Source organism: Hyperolius riggenbachi, chromosome 1 (genome assembly GCF_040937935.1).
Source record: "Hyperolius riggenbachi isolate aHypRig1 chromosome 1, aHypRig1.pri, whole genome shotgun sequence".
Classification (NCBI taxonomy): Eukaryota; Metazoa; Chordata; class Amphibia; order Anura; family Hyperoliidae; genus Hyperolius; species Hyperolius riggenbachi.
The window spans coordinates 395,466,015-395,485,271 of NC_090646.1; the positions used below are offsets into that span (position 1 = coordinate 395,466,015).

The window sequence follows — 19,257 nt, forward strand, 5'->3', positions numbered from 1 at the left end:
TGTTTGAAACTGTAGATGGTTGTATTTTTCAATTGATTTAAAATGTAGATGGTTGTATTTTTAAATTGTTTGAAACTCTAGATGGTTGTATTGCGTTCTGGAGTTGGAGCCTAAGAAACGGCTACCACCACACATTCAGGCAAGGAGGGCAGCAGGCATGCATGCCCGCCCGCCCCGAGGTAGTGACCAAAAATAACAATACAGGAATCAGGAGGACTTTTGAGGCCCTAATTGTAATGAATCAACTTTAAATCCTTTAACGGGAATCCGTTATGGAGGGCAAGTCTGCCATTGTCACCACGGGTAATGGGCGGGGAGTGAAGGTTGGATTCTGGCCGGAAGTGGGAGCCTGCTGAGACCCATGCTGTAGCTGCCCTGACCGTGTTTTGAAGACCAGGCATCTGTGGTCAGATGGACCCTTGACCCAGCGGAAGACAAACCAAGTCGAAAGCATTTGCCAAGAATGTTTTACAGAGGGCAGTTTTTTTGCCATTTTTTTCAATTGTTTGAAACTGTAGATGGTTGTATTTTTCAATTGTTTGAAACTGTAGATGGTTGTATTTTAAATTGTTTGAAACTGTAGATGGTTGTATTTTTCAATTGTTTTAAAATGTAGATGGTTGTATTTTTAAATTGTTTGAAACTCTAGATGGTTGTATTGCGTTCTGGAGTTGGAGCCTAAGAAACGGCTACCACCACACATCCAGGCAAGGAGGGCAGCAGGCATGCATGCACGCCCGCCCCGAGGTAGTGACCAAAAATAACAATACTGGACTCAGGAGGATTTTTGAGGCCCTAATTGTAATGAATCAACTTTAAATCCTTTAACGGGAATCTGTTATGGAGGGCAAGTCTGCCATTGTCACCACGGGTAATGGGCGGGGAATGAAGGTTGGATTCCGGCCGGAAGTGGGAGCCTGCTGAGACCCATGCTGTAGCTGCCCTGACCGTGCTTTGCAGACCAGGCATCTGTGGTCAGATGGACCCTTGACCCAGCGGAAGACAAACCAAGTCGAAAGCATTTGCCAAGAATGTTTTACGGAGGGCAATTTTTTTGCCATTTTTTTCAATTGTTTGAAACTGTAGATGGTTGTATTTTTAAATTGTTTGAAACTGTAGATGGTTGTATTTTTAATTGTTTGAAACTGTAGATGGTTGTATTTTTAAATTGTTTTAAAATGTAGATGGTTGTATTTTTAAATTGTTTTAAAATGTAGATGGTTGTATTTTTAAATTGTTTGAATCTCTAGATGGTTGTATTGCGTTCCGGAGTTGGAGCCTAAGAAACGGCTACCACCACACATCCAGGCAAGGAGGGCAGCAGGCAGGCATGCACGCCCGCCCCGAGGTAGTGACCAAAATAACCATACAGGACTCAGGAGGACTTTTGAGGCCCTAATTGTAATGAATCAACTTTAAATCCTTTAACGGGAATCCGTTATGGAGGGCAAGTCTGCCATCCATTCAAGTGCAAGTTCTGCACTGACTGCCAGGTGTAATACAATGTGCAGTCACAGATTAAGTGAAAGGTATGCAGTGACTGCAAACAGCTGTTTGTGTTCGGACGGCCGTGCTGGACTGGTGCGCACCATGACGAGAGTGCAGGTGATGGTGGCTTTTCAGCCCATATGGTCGCCCGGCTGATGTAGCTGAATGACAGAACAGTGACTGTCCAGCTGATCAAATTTGGTCTGACCACAATGAAACAACGACCTTATTATCTTTGGTGTGCCACCCCAACCCGAGACACTCATATAGCCGGCGGTCATTGCTTCATTGTGATACGCAAGCCCCTTCACCACAGCAAGGTAATGATCACGAAGGGGGATGGGCACATGTACATGCCTTTTGTTTTTTGTTGCAGCCGCCTGCAGTTCAGCCAGAAAAATTAGGCAGGCATGTGCACGCCCCAGAAAAATTAGTATAGTGGCCGCCTAGAGTCCTGGACCCTGGTGATGGTGGCGGAGAAGGCAGTCAAGCGGCCTGCAGGCAGAGATGTTGTGTGTGGGGACTGACTTAGTCTTGGGTCGTGCAATAGCCCTCAGGGATCCATGCCTCATTCATTTTGATAAAGGTCAGGTACTGAACACTGTCATGACTTAGGCGACTTCTCTTCTCAGTGACAATGCCTCCAGCTGCACTGAAGGTCCTTTCTGACAGGACGCTTGCGGCAGGGCAAGAGAGAAGTTGTATGGCAAATTGGGACAGCTCTGGCCACAGGTCAAGCATGCGCAAACAGTAGAGCAAGGGTTCATCCTCGCTGCTCGCAGTCGCAGTGTGTACATCCACACTTAAGGCCAGGTAGGCGGCTACCTGCCGGTCCAGGCATTGGTGGAGGGTGGATCCCGAAGGGCTACTGCGAGGCGTTGGACTAAAGAATGTCCGCATGTCCGACATCAACCGGAGATCGCTGGAGCGTCCTGTCCTTGCCTGCGTGGACTGGTGAGGAGGAGGAGGATTACTGCCAGTGGTACCTTTATTGCGTTGTACTGTCACATCACCCTTAAATGCATTGTAAAGCATCATTGACAGCTTGTTCTGCAAGTGCTGCATCCTTTCCGCCTTGTGTTGAGTTGGTAACAGGTATGCCACTTTGTGCCTGTACCGAGGGTCTAGTAGCGTGGCCACCCAGTACAGGTCATTCCCCTTGATTTTTTTGATACGGGGGTCCCTCAACAGGCTGGACAACATGAAAGAGGCCATCTGCACAAAGTCGGATCCAGACGTACTCTCCATCTCCTCTTGCTCTTCCACAGTGACGTCACGCAACTCCGCTTCCTCCCCCCAGCCACGAACAATACCACGGGAACGTGGAGCAACAGAAGCCCCCCCCATATGAAGGCTGCTGCGGTTGTTCTTCTGCTGCCGCCACCGTCTCTTCCTCCTCCACAGAAACACCTTCCTCATAATCGTCATCCGAGTCTGACTCCTCTCCTTCCCCACACGACTCCTCTTCTTCCTCCTCCACCCCCCTCTGTGGTGCTGCAGGTGTCGAGGAAACATGTGGTTCGGATGTAAATCGCTCCCACGAATTCTCCTGCCGTAGCTGTTCCTGCTCCTCCACAGCTTCATCCACCACTCTACGCACGGCATGCTCCAGGAAGTAAGCGTAGGGGATCAAGTCGCTGATGGTGCCTTCAGCGCGACTCACCAGGTTGGTCACCTCCTCAAATGGCCGCATGGTCCTGCATGCATTTCGCATCAGTGTCCAGCTGTTGGGCCACAACATCCCCATCTTTCCAGATTGTGTCCTTCTACTGTAGTTGTACAGGTACTGGGTGACGGCTTTCTCCTGGTCTAGCAGGTGAGAGAACATGAGCAGGGTGGAATTCCAGAGAGTTGGGCTATCGCATATCAAGCGTCTCACCGGCAAGTTGTTTTTCCGCTGAATGTCCGCAAAGCGTGCCATGGCCGTATAAGACCGCCTGAAATGCCCACACAACTTCCTGGTCTGCTTCAGGACGTCCTCTAAGCCTGGGTACTTTGAGAAAAATCTTTGCATGACCAGATTCCGCACATGTGCCATGCAGGGTACACGTGTCAGCTTTCCTAAATTCAAAGCGGAAAGGAGATTGCTGCCGTTGTCACACACCACGTTGCCGATCTCCAGCTGGTGCGGGGTCAGCCATTGCTCCACCTGTTTGTTAAGAGCAGCCAGGAGAGCTACTCCAGTGTGACTCTCCGCTTTGAGGCAAGACATGTCTAGAATTGCGTGACACCGTCATACCGGCATGCAGCATAGGCTCTGTAAGTGCGGCCTGGTATCTTCCACTGCGGTGTCCCAATGGCCACAAATTTACGGAAAGCCTCTGACTCCACCAGCTTGTATGGTAATAGCTGGCGAGCTAATAGTTCCGCCACACCAGCTGTCAGATGCCGGGCAAGAGGGTGACTGGCCAAAATTGTCTTCTTCCACTCAAAGACTTCCTTCACGGACACCTGGCTACTGCTGTGGGCAGAGGAGCAGGAACCGAAGGGCAGAGGCGGTGTGAAGGAGGGTGGCTGTGAAGGTTCAAGGGAGAAAGCGGATGAAGACAATGCACCTGAAGGAGGAAGAGGAGAAGGAGGGTGTCTTGTCTTTTGAGGGGTGCTGCTTTTCCTCAGGTGTTCTTCCCATAGCTGTTTGTGCCTTTTCTCCAGGTGCCTTCGTAAGGCACTTGTCCCTATGTGAGTGTTGGCCTTTCCACGGCTCAATTTTTGGAGGCAGAGAGAACAGATAGCTTTGCTCCTATCTGAGGCACACACTGTATAATATTTCCAAACTGCTGAGCCCCCCTGGGGTGATGGCACTACGGTGGCATCAACAGCTGACCTTCAAGGGCATGTTGGCTGGCTGGCCATAGCTGGCGATACATGGCGCTGGACACTGCCCCCAGCTGTTTCTGAGGACGAGCTCCCTCTGCTTCTATCATGAAGTCGTCTCCTCCTACTCCTCTCTGGCTCCCCCTCTGAACTGTCCCCCTGGTCATCTCCTCTATTGGGAACATACGTGACATCCGTATAATCGTCATCATAATCCTCCTGCCCAGCTTCGCTTTCCTCAGACAACTCCACAACTGCACCAACTTCAGGTGGTTCATCATGCCCCTCCTCACACGTTACGTCCATACTATCGCCACCTAACTCAGGCGTATAAGGTGGTGTACCTGCGCCTTCTTCTTGTTGTTGCAGTAGTGGCTGTGAATCAGTGATTTCACCACCACCAAATAACTCCTGTGAAGTGTCAAATGCAGCGGATGTGGGGCTTTTTGTAGCGCTGGTGGCTGTGGTAGATGAGGTGTTCTGTGTTAAATACTCAAGCATGTCCTCACAATTTTGGGAAGTGATGGCACGTGCCTTCTTCTGAGCACTGTACTTTGGGCCAGGTCCCCACGAAATCACAGCAACACCACCTCGCACAGACCTGCCAGTGCCAGGTGGCCTTCCTCTGGGTCTGCCTCTACCTCTTCCTCTACCTGGTTTGTCCATTTTGTCCATCTCAGGGGGAAGCTAGGTATATGCAGTGAGGTGAGTTCACTCAACAGAAAAGGTAGATATGCAGTGAGGTGAGTTCACTCAACCCAAAGGTAGTTATATATGCAGTGAGGTGAGTTCACTGAACACAAAAGGTAGTTAGATGCAGTCAGCTGAGTTCACTCAACACAAAGGTAGTTATATGCAGTGAGGTGAGTTCACTCAACCCAAAGGTAGTTATATATGCAGTGAGGTGAGTTCACTGAACACAACAGGTAGCTATGTGCAGTGAAGTGAGTTCACCCAACCCAAAAGTAGTTATATATGCAGTGAGGTGAGTTCACTGAACACGAAAGGTAGCTATATGCAGTGAGGTGAGTTCACTCAACCCAAAGGTAGTTATATATGCAGTGAGGTGAGTTCACTGAACACAAAAGGTAGCTATGTGCAGTGAGGTGAGTTCACTCAACCCAAAGGTAGTTATATATGCAGTGAGGTGAGTTTACTGAACACAACAGGTAGTTATATGCAGTGAGGTGAGTTCACTCAACTCAAAGGTAGTTATATATGCAGTGAGGTGAGTTCACTGAACACAACAGGTAGCTATGTGCAGTGAGGTGAGTTCACTCAACCCAAAGGTAGTTATATATGCAGTGAGGTAAGTTCACTGAACACAAAAGGTAGTTAGATGCAGTCAGCTGAGTTCACTCAGCACAAAGTTTGTTATATGCAGTGAGGTGAGTTCACTCAACAGAAAAGGTAGATATGCAGTGAGGTGAGTTCACTCAACCCAAAGGTAGTTATATATACAGTGGGGTGAGTTCACTGAACACAAAAGGTAGTTAGATGCAGTGAAGTGAGTTCACTCAACCCAAAGGTAGTTATATATGCAGTGAGGTGAGTTCACTGAACACAAACGGTAGTTAGATGCATTGAGGTGAGTTCATTTAACACAAAAGGTAGTTATATGCAGAGAGGTGAGTTCACTGAACACAAAAGGTAGCTATATGCAGTGAGGGGAGTTCACTCAACCCAAAGGTAGTTATATATGCAGTGAGTTGAGTTCACTGAACACAACAGGTAGCTATGTGCAGTGAGGTGAGTTCACTCAACCCAAAGGTAGTTATATATACAGTGAGGTGAGTTCACTGAACACAAAGGTAGTTAGATTCAGTGAGGTGAGTTCACTCAACCCAAAGGTAGTTATATATGCAGTGAGGTGAGTTCACTGAACACAAAAGGTAGTTAGATGCAGTGAGGTGAGTTCACTCAACACAAAAGGTAGTTATATGGAGAGAGGTGAGTTCACTGAACACAAAAGGTAGCTATATGCAGTGAGGGGAGTTCACTCAACCCAAAGGTAGTTATATATGCAGTGAGTTGAGTTCACTGAACACAACAGGTAGCTATGTGCAATGAGGTGAGTTCACTCAACCCAAAGGTAGTTATATATGCAGCGAGTTGAGTACACTGAACACAAAAGGTAGTTAGATGCAGTGAAGTGAGTTCACTCAACACAAAAGGTAGTTATATGCAGTGAGTTGAGTTCACTGAACACAACAGATAGCTATGTGCAATGAGGTGAGTTCACTCAACCCAAAGGTAGTTATATATGCAGCGAGTTGAGTACACTGAACACAAAAGGTAGTTAGATGCAGTGAAGTGAGTTCACTCAACACAAAGGTAGTTATATGCAGTGAGGTGAGTTCACTCAACAGAAAAGGTAGATGTGCAGTGAGGTGAGTTCACTCAACCCAAAGGTAGTTATATATGCAGTGAGGTGAGTTCACTGAACACAACAGGTAGTTAGATGCAGTCAGCGAGTTCACTCAACACAAAGGTAGTTATATGCAGTGAGGTGAGTTCACTGAACACAACAGGTAGCTATGTGCAGTGAGGTGAGTTCACTCAACCCAAAGGTAGTTATATATGCAGTGAGGTAAGTTCACTGAACACAAAAGGTAGTTAGATGCAGTCAGCTGAGTTCACTCAGCACAAAGTTTGTTATATGCAGTGAGGTGAGTTCACTCAACAGAAAAGGTAGATATGCAGTGAGGTGAGTTCACTCAACCCAAAGGTAGTTATATATACAGTGAGGTGAGTTCACTGAACACAAAAGGTAGTTAGATGCAGTGAAGTGAGTTCACTCAACCCAAAGGTAGTTATATATGCAGTGAGGTGAGTTCACTGAACACAAACGGTAGTTAGATGCATTGAGGTGAGTTCATTTAACACAAAAGGTAGTTATATGCAGAGAGGTGAGTTCACTGAACACAAAAGGTAGCTATATGCAGTGAGGGGAGTTCACTCAACCCAAAGGTAGTTATATATGCAGTGAGTTGAGTTCACTGAACACAACAGGTAGCTATGTGCAGTGAGGTGAGTTCACTCAACCCAAAGGTAGTTATATATACAGTGAGGTGAGTTCACTGAACACAAAAGGTAGTTAGATTCAGTGAGGTGAGTTCACTCAACCCAAAGGTAGTTATATATGCAGTGAGGTGAGTTCACTGAACACAAAAGGTAGTTAGATGCATTGAGGTGAGTTCACTCAACACAAAAGGTAGTTATATGGAGAGAGGTGAGTTCACTGAACACAAAAGGTAGCTATATGCAGTGAGGGGAGTTCACTCAACCCAAAGGTAGTTATATATGCAGTGAGTTGAGTTCACTGAACACAACAGGTAGCTATGTGCAATGAGGTGAGTTCACTCAACCCAAAGGTAGTTATATATGCAGCGAGTTGAGTACACTGAACACAAAAGGTAGTTAGATGCAGTGAAGTGAGTTCACTCAACACAAAAGGTAGTTATATGCAGTGAGTTGAGTTCACTGAACACAACAGGTAGCTATGTGCAATGAGGTGAGTTCACTCAACCCAAAGGTAGTTATATATGCAGCGAGTTGAGTACACTGAACACAAAAGGTAGTTAGATGCAGTGAAGTGAGTTCACTCAACACAAAGGTAGTTATATGCAGTGAGGTGAGTTCACTCAACAGAAAAGGTAGATGTGCAGTGAGGTGAGTTCACTCAACCCAAAGGTAGTTATATATGCAGTGAGGTGAGTTCACTGAACACAACAGGTAGTTAGATGCAGTCAGCGAGTTCACTCAACACAAAGGTAGTTATATGCAGTGAGGTGAGTTCACTCAACAGAAAAGGTAGATATGCAGTGAGGTGAGTTCACTCAACTTAAAAGGTAGTTATATGCAGTGAGGCAAGTTCACTCAACACAAAAGGTAGTTATGTGCAGCGAGGTGGGTTCACTCAACACAAACATAGGTGTATGCAGTGATGAGGTGAGTTAACTAAACACAACAGGTAGTAGTAGTAGATAAATGCAGTACTGGGTGGGTAGTACAATGTGCAGCTCCCTGTCACACACACAGGTAGTCACTGAATGTGCTGCTGAATGCTGGTGGGCTGCTGGCAGTGGGACACACACATTGTGAATTAGCAATGCTGTCTAAGCAACACAAGTGTCTCACACACACAGGTAGTCACTGAATGTGCTGCTGCTGCTGGCAGTGGGACACACAGTATGAATTAGCAATTCTGTCTAAATAACACAAGTGTCAGTTTCAAACACAGAAAAAAAATTGATCACACGAGCAGGATGAGCTCTGAAAAGAGCTGTTCTGGGGTGCTATTATAGCAATAAGATTCAGCTAGGAGCAAGCTAAGAAGGCAAGAGCCTGACTAATCTGTCCCTAGGAGAACAAGTCTGCAGCAGCTGTCCCTAGTCTGTCTCTAGCAGGCACACGAGTGAGGCTAATGGCCGCCGGAGCCTGCCTTATATAAGGGGGGTGGGGGGGTGGGGCTCCAGGGCTTAGTATAGCCAGATTGGCTACAATGCGCCTGCTGACTGTGATGCAGAGGGTCAAAGTTGACCCTCATAGAGCATTATGGGGCGAATCGAACTTCCGGGACAGTTCGCATTCGCCGGCGAAGGCGAACCACCCGAAGTTTGCCTGGAACCTTTCGCCGGCGAACCGTTCGGCACATCTCTATTCAGAATCAGAATCAGTTTATTTGCCAAGTACGCTGTGGACGTACCCGGAATTGACTTGTTCACATTCCTATGTTGTAATAGACTGTGTTATCCAAGCACGCTTTCTACAGTGCATTTCTGAATAACATGTACATAAACAAGTACATTACCATATCAAACTTCCTGCTATGAAGAGTAACATATACATTATAACACGCAGCGTGTACATTGCATTGTGCCCACATTGTAGCAGGAATGTCAATTAATGCACATAGACCTTAAAAGATTAGTCTCCCAGCTGATAGGAGTTTGCACAAGCAGCAATTACAGCTCTGCACTCTGCACTTTCTTATGAATACAAGGGTGAAAGGTAAAACATTAATTTGCCAAAGTATAGCTATACAAATATTTTACAAAACCACTTTAGAGTAATAAGGTTTAGATTTAATTACAGTTTGACCTAAAGCTGTGGTGGGGCCACCGTAATCTGAACCTTGTAAGACCTTGATATAGAGTAAGGCAACCTCTAGTGCTGCTGATGTAGCCAGTGGTCAACCATCTGTGTCATTACAACCAAGCTTTATAATTAATGATGAGCTCAGGAAGAAAAATAAGTAAAAAAAAAAAAAAAACACACACACATCACACTGAAATATCACTCATAATAAAAAAAAAAAGAAAGTATGTACATTAAAAAAGCAAGCCATCTGGCAATTGCAAGCATTCAAATATCATTCACAATGCATTGCAAAACATGGCAAACTTCTGTCACGTTAGAAATATGTGACATTTTAATTGTCAAGCGTAAAAAAAATCCCAGCTCAAATTATTATTTAATAAGCATCTTTCTACACCAGACAAGTTTGACACATTTTCAGCTGATTTTTTTTTAAGCATTACATACACACACTTACATACTCAAAGCAAGAAGGTGGGCAAGCGTTGTATGGATCTGAGGGGCAGTGGCAAATTATTTCAGATGATAGAGTCACACCACTGTCAAAATGGTAGGCCTTCTCAGGTATACGTGGTCGTACCTAAATGTTTTTACAAAGAAGGCCAAGAGGAATGCAGGAGGTTGGCACTACAGCAACATAACATACATTGTGCGGGGAACATGCACTAAGTGGTTTCAAACGTGCCTCTTCTTAAAAGTACCTCTTCAGCATGCTCTAACCATCAGGTATGGATAGCAGTCAAAAAAGAGTGGAGAGGAAGGCTCAGAGGCTAATGATGGCCTGGAGCGCTGGGTGGGGGAGGCGTGCCGCCGCGGGGGGAAGTGCCCACCTTCCCCCGCCAGACTGTGGGACCCCTGTGGTGAACTGGCCGCACCACTTCGTCCCTGCCTGACAGCCGTTTCGCGCTGTACATCGCTTCTACAAAGGCTACAAATGTGTGGGCAATGGCTTCTGGATAAATAGCGCCAGAAGCCGGCTTGTGATGTCACGTCCCATGGTAGCAAGGTCCTATAGTCCGCATTACGCCTGCGCACGCCTGGAACGCCTATGCGTCATGGCATGATGTACGCGTACGTACTTACGCATGCCGCCTAGAAAGTACATGAGCTAAATTGGTGCTTGCGTCAAGCATTATTATGTATGGCCATGTGTAGAAAAGGTCAAGATGGAGAAGTAGAGTACTACTTCGCCATAATGCGGATTATAGGGTGGTGCTATCGCAGGACATGACGTCACACGTCGGCTTTCTGGCGCAATTTATCCAGAAGCCATTGCCCACCACTTGTAGCCTCAGTAGAAGCGCTGTATTGCGTGAAATGGTCATCAGGCATCCTGTACCCTACACCCACCACCACCTCGTGCCTCCTCCCACTCTGGTATGTGCACAATTTTGCAATTTTGTAATTTTGCACTTTTTTATACCTGCGACAATAAATTCATAGCTGCAGCAGTGCCAGCCTTCCTCTCCACTCTTTTTTGACTGGTACCTAAATGTTTACCAAAAGGGATCAAAGGCAGCACTACCAGGGAAAGGATAATGGGCACCCAAGGCTCACAGAGTGAGGAGTGAAGGTGTGGAGAGAAATAATGTAAATGATAGAATATAAATAAAGCAAAACAAAATAATAAATAAAACAAAATAAATAAAACAAAGAAATAATAATACTATTTAATATTGGTCAAAGAGAAAGGCATATGAAAACTGTGCATTACTGAAAATAATGTAGTATAGCTAAAGACACATCACAATGCCCACGCTGACCTCATCGGCCACCAAAAGCATTGATTGCCATCAGAACAGGATTGTGGAGCAAACTAGGTTACGTTATGGTTACTCCAGTCCCAGTATGTACAGTACAAAAGCAATTGGTCAGGAAAGGATTGGCAGTAAAGATCTCCAATATCCTGGGTCTTTGGACTGTATTTTAATGTTTGATAAAATAATAGATTTATTTTGTTTTACTTTGAAAAAAAAACTACTTATTTCTTCTCATCAGTAATCCATTTTTCATACACAGTGTTAACAGATGCTATCAGCAGTTGCATAGCTATGGAGCTGTGGGCCCCGATGCAAGTTTTACATTGGGGCCCCCCAAACATACTATACCGTAACAATTGATACGGCGCACCAAAACCTGCCATGGACAACCACAGTGTCAGAGGTGCAAGAAGGGGATGGGACACTGTGTGTTAATGATGACCACTATTCAAAGCCTCTATAGAAGTCATTATTATGAGCACAGGACCAATAGAGAACTAATACTGAAGTTGAGGGATGGCCCCTTTGGCCCAAGGGCCTCGATGTGGTCAAACATCTGCAACCCCTATTGCTATGCCCCTGGCTATCAGCATGCATGAAGGTATAATTCTGAAGGTAAAGATTCTGTTTAACCCAGCCAGAGGTAGTGGGGAACATTTGAGAAATATTACTCAAGCAGAGACACAGATTGCAGCTTGCTCGCTATTAGCATAAGCTTAGTTTAAAAGCTCAGGTTAATGTCCCTGTATCTTATGCTGGGAATACACGTTACGTTTTTTGCGAAGAATAGTTCCGATAGATGCCTTTGATGATAAAATTCCGACATATCCGATTTCCGCTCGACTCTGTTACGCTCGATTTCTCATAGAAGTGAATGGAAAAAAGATAAGAAAAACGAGCGGAAGATAAGAGAATCGAGCAGAAAATCGAATGGCTAATAGATTGCGCTCCGAATCGAATGCGAAAAACCGTAACGTGCATTCCCAGCATAACAAAGGATATAAAATTAGTAATGCAAGTATCTGGCATGTTTGTCTAAGGCCTCATTTTAAAGTACATTACCACTTTAAAGCAAACTGGACAGTAGACATTTGTTGGAGCAAATAGATTTACCTATAATGATGTCACATGGTCAGCTGATCAGCAATTGGAAGCATTGAAAGGGGAAAGGTGAGAGTTTCCACTGATCTTGCTTTTATTTTCAGAAATTACAAAATTGACAGCTGACTCCTCAAATATCTTGACATTGGTTCCTTGAGGACATCAATAATGCGCAGTATGTATTCCTTCTATACAGTAGTGCAGACCTGTATTTTTTAAAGAAGGTGACAGATGTACTACAAGATCTTTCTTTAACCTTATGTGCCTTATGTACATATGAATGTGCAAACATGTATCCCTTGAGCATGTATGTGTCCTGACCCATAATGCCATATGTATCTCAACATAGTCAGGGAAAACAATCAACCTATATATTTTCCTGCCAAAAAAAAAAAGCTACAAGGTTATTTGTGACAGGTACATCTGTTCAGATCTGTAAATTATGCAGTCAGGTTTTATACCAAAATATTATATGTGTAATATGCACTTATGCTTGCTAAAATATGTATGACACAACATGCCCTCTGGCAAATGTACATGTCCTCTGCTGCAGGGGACAATACCTTTTTACAGTGCTATGCAGTCTGTAAGAATTTCCAAATGGTACTTTACCTGCTCAAGGCTGAAGGTTGAAACAAAAATGGGCTTTGTTTATCGAGGGAATGTGCTAAATCAGCGCCCTGTATGAATATTTGCTAGAGCCACATATAAACAATAATAAGGGGTACAATCTATGTAATAAACAGCAACACCTAGCAAAGTGTGCATTCAGCAGGGAAATGTAACTTGTCAAAGCATAAATAACATACTGAGAACATGTTCACCAGTAACAGTATAAGGCCCGGTTCACATTAGCGGTGGCCGTCCGGAATCGCCGTGCCGGAGCCGCACCGCTTGCAGAACGGACGGAACGGACGCACGGCATAGCAATGAAAGCCTATGCGTCCGTTCACATGCGTCCGTTCTGCCGGACCGGAGCCGGACCGGATCCGGGCCGGATCCGGACTCCGGCCTCCGTTCCAACATGCGCTATTTTTTGATCTGGCCCCTCCGGCAGCCGTATCCGGGGCGGAGCCGGACTGCACCATCCGGCCAATACAAACCAATGGGAACCGGAGAGCGCACAACACACTGGCTGAGAAATCCGGATGTTCTACCCCACTTCCTATGCGGATTGTTGCGGCGATATTGGATGGGGACACATGGGCAAGCATTTTGGAGTGGAGCAGCACAGCTGGATCCGGATCCGGAGATGTTGGCAGCATGTCGCAGGTGGAGGTGAGTGCTAAACAGCAGAGGGCCTGATTTCACAGGTCCCCCTTCTGCTGACCTCCCAGACCCCAACATTTTTTTTGTTTTTTACGTAACTTTTGCCAAACGGATCCGGATCGCATCCTGATGAACACCTGATGCAACCTGACCGGATCCGGATCGGATCCGGATCAGAACCGTACGGTTCCGATCCGGATCCGTTCCGGATCCGGTCAGGTCATCCGGTCCGTTTGGCAAACAACCGCAAGTGTGAACCGGGCCTAAGTGATACTGTTTTATTTTCAGTTCATATACCCTTGTATTTGTTTCCTGGAGTAACAGTTCATGCAGTTGGCTGCAATTGAACAACATGCACTGTTGCCATGGAGATGGGGGGACGGGGGACAAGGATGCAGTGCAGGGTGGAGCAGCTTCTGGTGGGCCAGGTAAGGAAGGGAACTATGTACTCGGCTATTGCTGTCACTTAAAGAGGAACTTTAGTGAAAAGGGGAAAACATAAATTAATACACTGCAAAGTGAGAACTTGAAAAATAGAAGAGAAATCAAGAAATTATTGATATTTACCATGTAATTTGTTTATATTGTTTGATCCACAAATGAGCCTGCACATAATCATCTTTACTATTGACAGACATGAAAAAAAAAATAATAGAAAGCACAAACTGCCATTTTCTATAACCACAACCCCTAACAATGCAATAGGCTATATAGATATACAAATGCACAGAGGGAGATACTGGTTGCTTGCCAGTTGAAAACAGCAGTTATTTCCCACAATGTAACAAGGCTCCCACAGCGTGATGACAAGACCTAAGTCCTGACATCACACTGCGGGAGGGGTTTCACCACAATATCAGCCATATAGATGACCTTGATGATCTATTCGAGAAAAGGTAAAGATTTCTCATTGTAAAAGAGGTATCAGCTACTGATTGGGATAAAGTTTAAACCTTGGTTACAATTACAGCATACCCGATCTTTATGCCACCTTGGGGGATACCTGTAAACATGCCAAATTCCCAGGGTTGTCTTGGTTGAGCTAGCATTACTAGATGGGTATAGTTTAAAAAGGATTATCCTATACAATGAAGTCCAAGTGTCGCTGCGTCCAACAGTTTTGCAGCATCCCTGTGTCCCTGGTATTGTTTTACTGCGCTGGAGAGACCAGGGAGGGAGGTGGGTGGGCGGGCAGTTGCGTGCGGCGGGGGCGCGCGCGCATGCGCAGTGACTGGGGGCGGTGGTAAAGGACTTCCGAGGCCAAATAAAAAAAAAGTAAAATACCTGCATCATATTTTAAGGCACGGAGGACACCATCCGCACCCTCCGTGCCGTTCCGCCGGGTCATGTGGCCATGTTTGTAGAGGCAGGAGAGCCCGACCCGGGCTGTGAGGTCGGTAGCCGGCCCGGGGGGCTATTGAGCGGCGGTGACCCGGCAGAACGGCACGGAGGGTGCGGACGGCGTCCTCTGTGCCTTAAAATATGATGCAGGTATTTTACTTTTTTTTATTTGGCCTTAAAAAAAGACCTAGAGCCCCTTTTTAAACGGGCTTGGGTCTACTAGTTTTAAATAATGATAGGATCAGTAACATTTAAAGAAAGCATTTTTTTATTCACTTTTTTGCCATGTAATAGAAGACTGCTATGAGACAGAGAAGTCTGGATTCTGCAAAAATATGCAGGCATGTTAATAAAACTATCAGAGACTGTAAGTATGTCAGAAGAGAATTTCAGAGACTACAGACATACTACAGAAGGCTACCATATGATGAGAACAGATCACAGGAAGTGGCTATGCTCTACAAACATATTATATGTAACTGTCACTCTGTCAGAGACTTCAGACATGTCACTGGATTCTACCATAACAGATCACAGGAGGTGACCATACAAGAACACTGTCAAAGACTACAGAGGTGTTCATGTCAAGAGGCTGCAGTAGACTGCACAGATATTAGAAATCGTAATACTCATATCAGACAGTGAAAACAGCAGGTATTTACATTGTAAGTGACTCTAAACCAGCGCTGTTTGTGCCCCCCCCCCCCCCCAGGCATGGTCCCCAGTGTGGTAAGGTTATCTCCCCAGACCCCTGTATATGTGCTACTTAAAGAGAAACTCTGACCAAGAATTGAACTGTATCCCAATCAGTAGCTGATACCCCCTTTTACATGAGAAATCTATTCCTTTTCACAAACAGACCATCAGGGGGTGCTTTATGACTGATATTGTGGTGAAACCCCTCCCACAAGAAAGTCTAAGGACTGTGGTACTCCTGGCAGTTTCCTGTCTGTGACCCTTGTTGCCTTGTGGGAAATAGCTGTTTACAGCTGTTTCCAACTGCCAAAAAAGCATGCAGCAGCTACATCACCTGTCAACAGTAAAAATGTCACCATGTAATAAATGTCAGAATGTAAATCAGGGATTTAAAAGATTTTACAAAGGGCAAACACTGACTAAATAATTTATACATAATTATTGTAAACATTAAGCGCTCTTTTATTACATTATTTTCACTGGAGTTCCTCGTTAATGCACACTTTTCTCCCTGATCCATGACCATTTCCAATAAATGTGCAACAGTCATGTGCCCCTCATCTTACTAGTGCAAACTAATGATTCCCCAGTATGACAAATGCAGCCATCACCTGTTCTCTATGACAAGAATGGCTATCATGTAACAACCCCCCCCCCCCCCCCCAATATGTTTTGTTTGTATAGTTAAGCTAATCTATCAGCTGATCAAACATATTTTTCAGGATTAACTACACGGATTCACAGTAGACTAATGTCTCTTTAAATATATGGCCATATTCCTGTGCATGTGGTGATATGTTTTTGTATTTCAGCTGCATCACTTTATACAGCATTCTTTATCTTTTCTTGAGTGTAGAAGCTCATTGCCTCTTGTGGATACTCTCTTTCTTTCATTCTGCATCTCTATATCGCTGTAGCAATAAAGCCCAGGAAATTGCTGGGGTTCTATAGTACTTTTCACCGATTATTTCCCCAGCTTTCTCTGGTTCAGATCTTTCCCTTTGATTTTGGGCTTATACAGTATAATGCCTTTTTTGATAATGAATTTTAAAGTTAGTTACGTTTGTTTTGGTAAATCAATAAACCAGTAGGTTTTGGGGATATGGGAGGTAGCTGAACAGCCCAGTTTAGATCAAATGATGAGAATGGATAAATCCCATACATGTAGTATCCTTGGCAAGATTTAAACTTAGGACCCTCAGACTGCAAGGTCATTATGCCTCCATTCTGGTATCCCTAGTATAACAAGTGCAACCATCAGTTAATTCCCACATAACAAGTGCAGCAATATTGCATTTATCATAGAACAAATATCATGTGCCCCAAGTACAGTATAACAAGTTCACTTTCAAAAATACCTGTTGCACCTGTTGCAGTACCTGTTGCATTATAAGGTAACTATGCCTAATCTGGTGCAGTTCCTTGATGATATCTACATGAAAGGGGAACAGCAAATCAGCACCCGATAGTGACAGGACAGGAGAGTCGATGCCCTGATAACAATGAGGTACCCTTAACGCCAAGCAGAATCCTTGCTAGCCTTGTACACATCTTAGATCCAGTACAATAAAGTATCTCCTGAGCAGCACATACTTTCCAAGGAGAGGAGAGGGAGATAACAAGAAGGGCACTATAGCACAAAATAACAACAGCGGTCTGACATTGTTCCCATGCATGCTCGGTTACTAGCAAAGTGTCTACAGACATCATTGCAGGTGACGAAAGTATGTGCACGTCCTTATGTTCAGAAATGGACCTGATTTCTTAACATTGATTTCAGAGGCTTGGGATACAATGAAGTATTATTCAGTTAGAGACAGCAGTAATGCAGAAGCTGCCAGAGATCCTAGCCAGCATAGTATCCAACCAATCAATACAACACTCTCTGTTGCCATAGCCACTTTAAACATCAGTTCCCCTACATGTTCTTCATGCAGCTAGCCCTACCATTTGTTTTCCTCTGATTGCTTGCCCTTTGTGTAGATTAAGGAGCTGATTACCACAGTCAGTGGCAAGGCAGAGATGTGACATGGGGATCAGCATGTTGCCCTATTAATACACTAAAAGACCCCACTTTCTGAGTTTTAATGTAAGAACTGGAAAATCATATTTTTCACTGCAACTCCTCTCTATTGGCATTCTGTAAAATTGTACTAAGAAATGACACACCTCATTAACAAAGTAGATATACCTATATCTACTATTGTTTTAGACTACTGTTTTTTGCTTGAAATGATTGCAATTATCTATCAGAAGAAATCCAGCCAGCATGAGAAAAGTATTAATGTAATAAAGCAGCACAAAGAGTAATGATGAAGCGCAAAGTGTTGAAAGTAAAGAGGTTTTTTATTTATACAGGTTAGACTAGACAAGGATGAGCTCTGACTAGTTGTTGTGGAGGAGCACTATTTGACAGTATGCTATTTGCGTTATTCAATGAGCCTGAATGTGTAATTATGTACATTCCAAAAGCCAGTCTGCACACACATACACACACACACACACACACAGAGAAAAGTTCCACGCAATAGAATTTTCCCTTTTTAAAAAACATTATACAGCGTCGTGTTCACATGGGAAGATGACATGAAGCAGTTCAATGCTGATTTCTAAATGCTCCTTCTTACTCAATACGTCTTGATGAGAAAACGATGGGTAATCATGCAAGCAAGCAGTGATTGTTCGCTAAATTTCTAGGCAAAAAAATCTCCATGAAGAATAAGTCAAATCTGTTATTTTTAGTAAAGAGAACTCGGGAGAAAGACTTGTTCAACGCCATGAGTGTTGCCTACAACATTTTCTGAGTGTTAACGGATTTCATGCCAAACATAGATGGGGCTTCACCTGATTTTATTCGAGAGGTGTTTGGATAAGCACACAATTATTTAACGCAGTCAGGTGGCTATATGTATAAAAGTGCCAACCTGTCAGAAAATTTGAAATATTTTTTTTTTCCGTAAGGCACAGGTGAGGTCTTATGAAAGGAGTATATAGTGCTTTTGTAAACAGCTGAGCATGTAGCTCCCCAGTTAATTAGGAAACACTGTAAAAAAATGTTAGTAGCATAAATTCTCTCTAGGGTGCTTATAAATAGAGATGGGCTGAACGGTTCGCCGGCGAACGGTTCCAGGCGAACTTTGGTGGTTCGCGTTCGCCTGGACCAGGCGAACTTTTGCGGAAGTTTGATTCGCCCCATAATGCACTATGAGGATCAACTTTGACCCTCTGCATCACAGTCAGCAGGCACATTTTAGCCATTCAGGCTACACTAAGCTCTTGAGCCCCACCCCCCCTTATATAAGGCAGGCTCACCGGCCATTACACTCACTCGTGTGCCTGCTAGAGACAGACTAGGGACAGCTGCTGCAGACTTGTTCTCCTAGGGACAGATTAGTTAGTTTCTTGGCTGCTTAGCTTGCTCCTGGCTGATTATTATTGCTTTTATAGCACCCCTCAACAGCTCTTTTCAGAGCTCATCCTGTACTTTTTTTTTTCTGTGTGTCAAACTGACACTTTTGTTGCATGCACAGCCTTGCTAATTCATAGTGTGTGTGCCACTGCCAGCAACCCAACACACACTGCATACAACTACCTTTGTGTTGAGTGAACTCACCTGACTGCATCTAACTACCTTTTGTGTTCAGTGAACCCACCTCACTGCATATAACTACCTTTGTGTTGAGTGAAC

At 44.6% G+C, this 19,257-nt stretch overlaps 1 protein-coding gene across 13 annotated transcripts in view; it reads right to left on the reverse strand.

Moving 5' to 3' along the window:
• The window catches only part of LINGO2 (leucine rich repeat and Ig domain containing 2), a 2,118,418-nt gene that overhangs the window by 756,743 nt on the left and 1,342,418 nt on the right, over window positions 1-19,257 (reverse strand). The window lies entirely within an intron of this gene.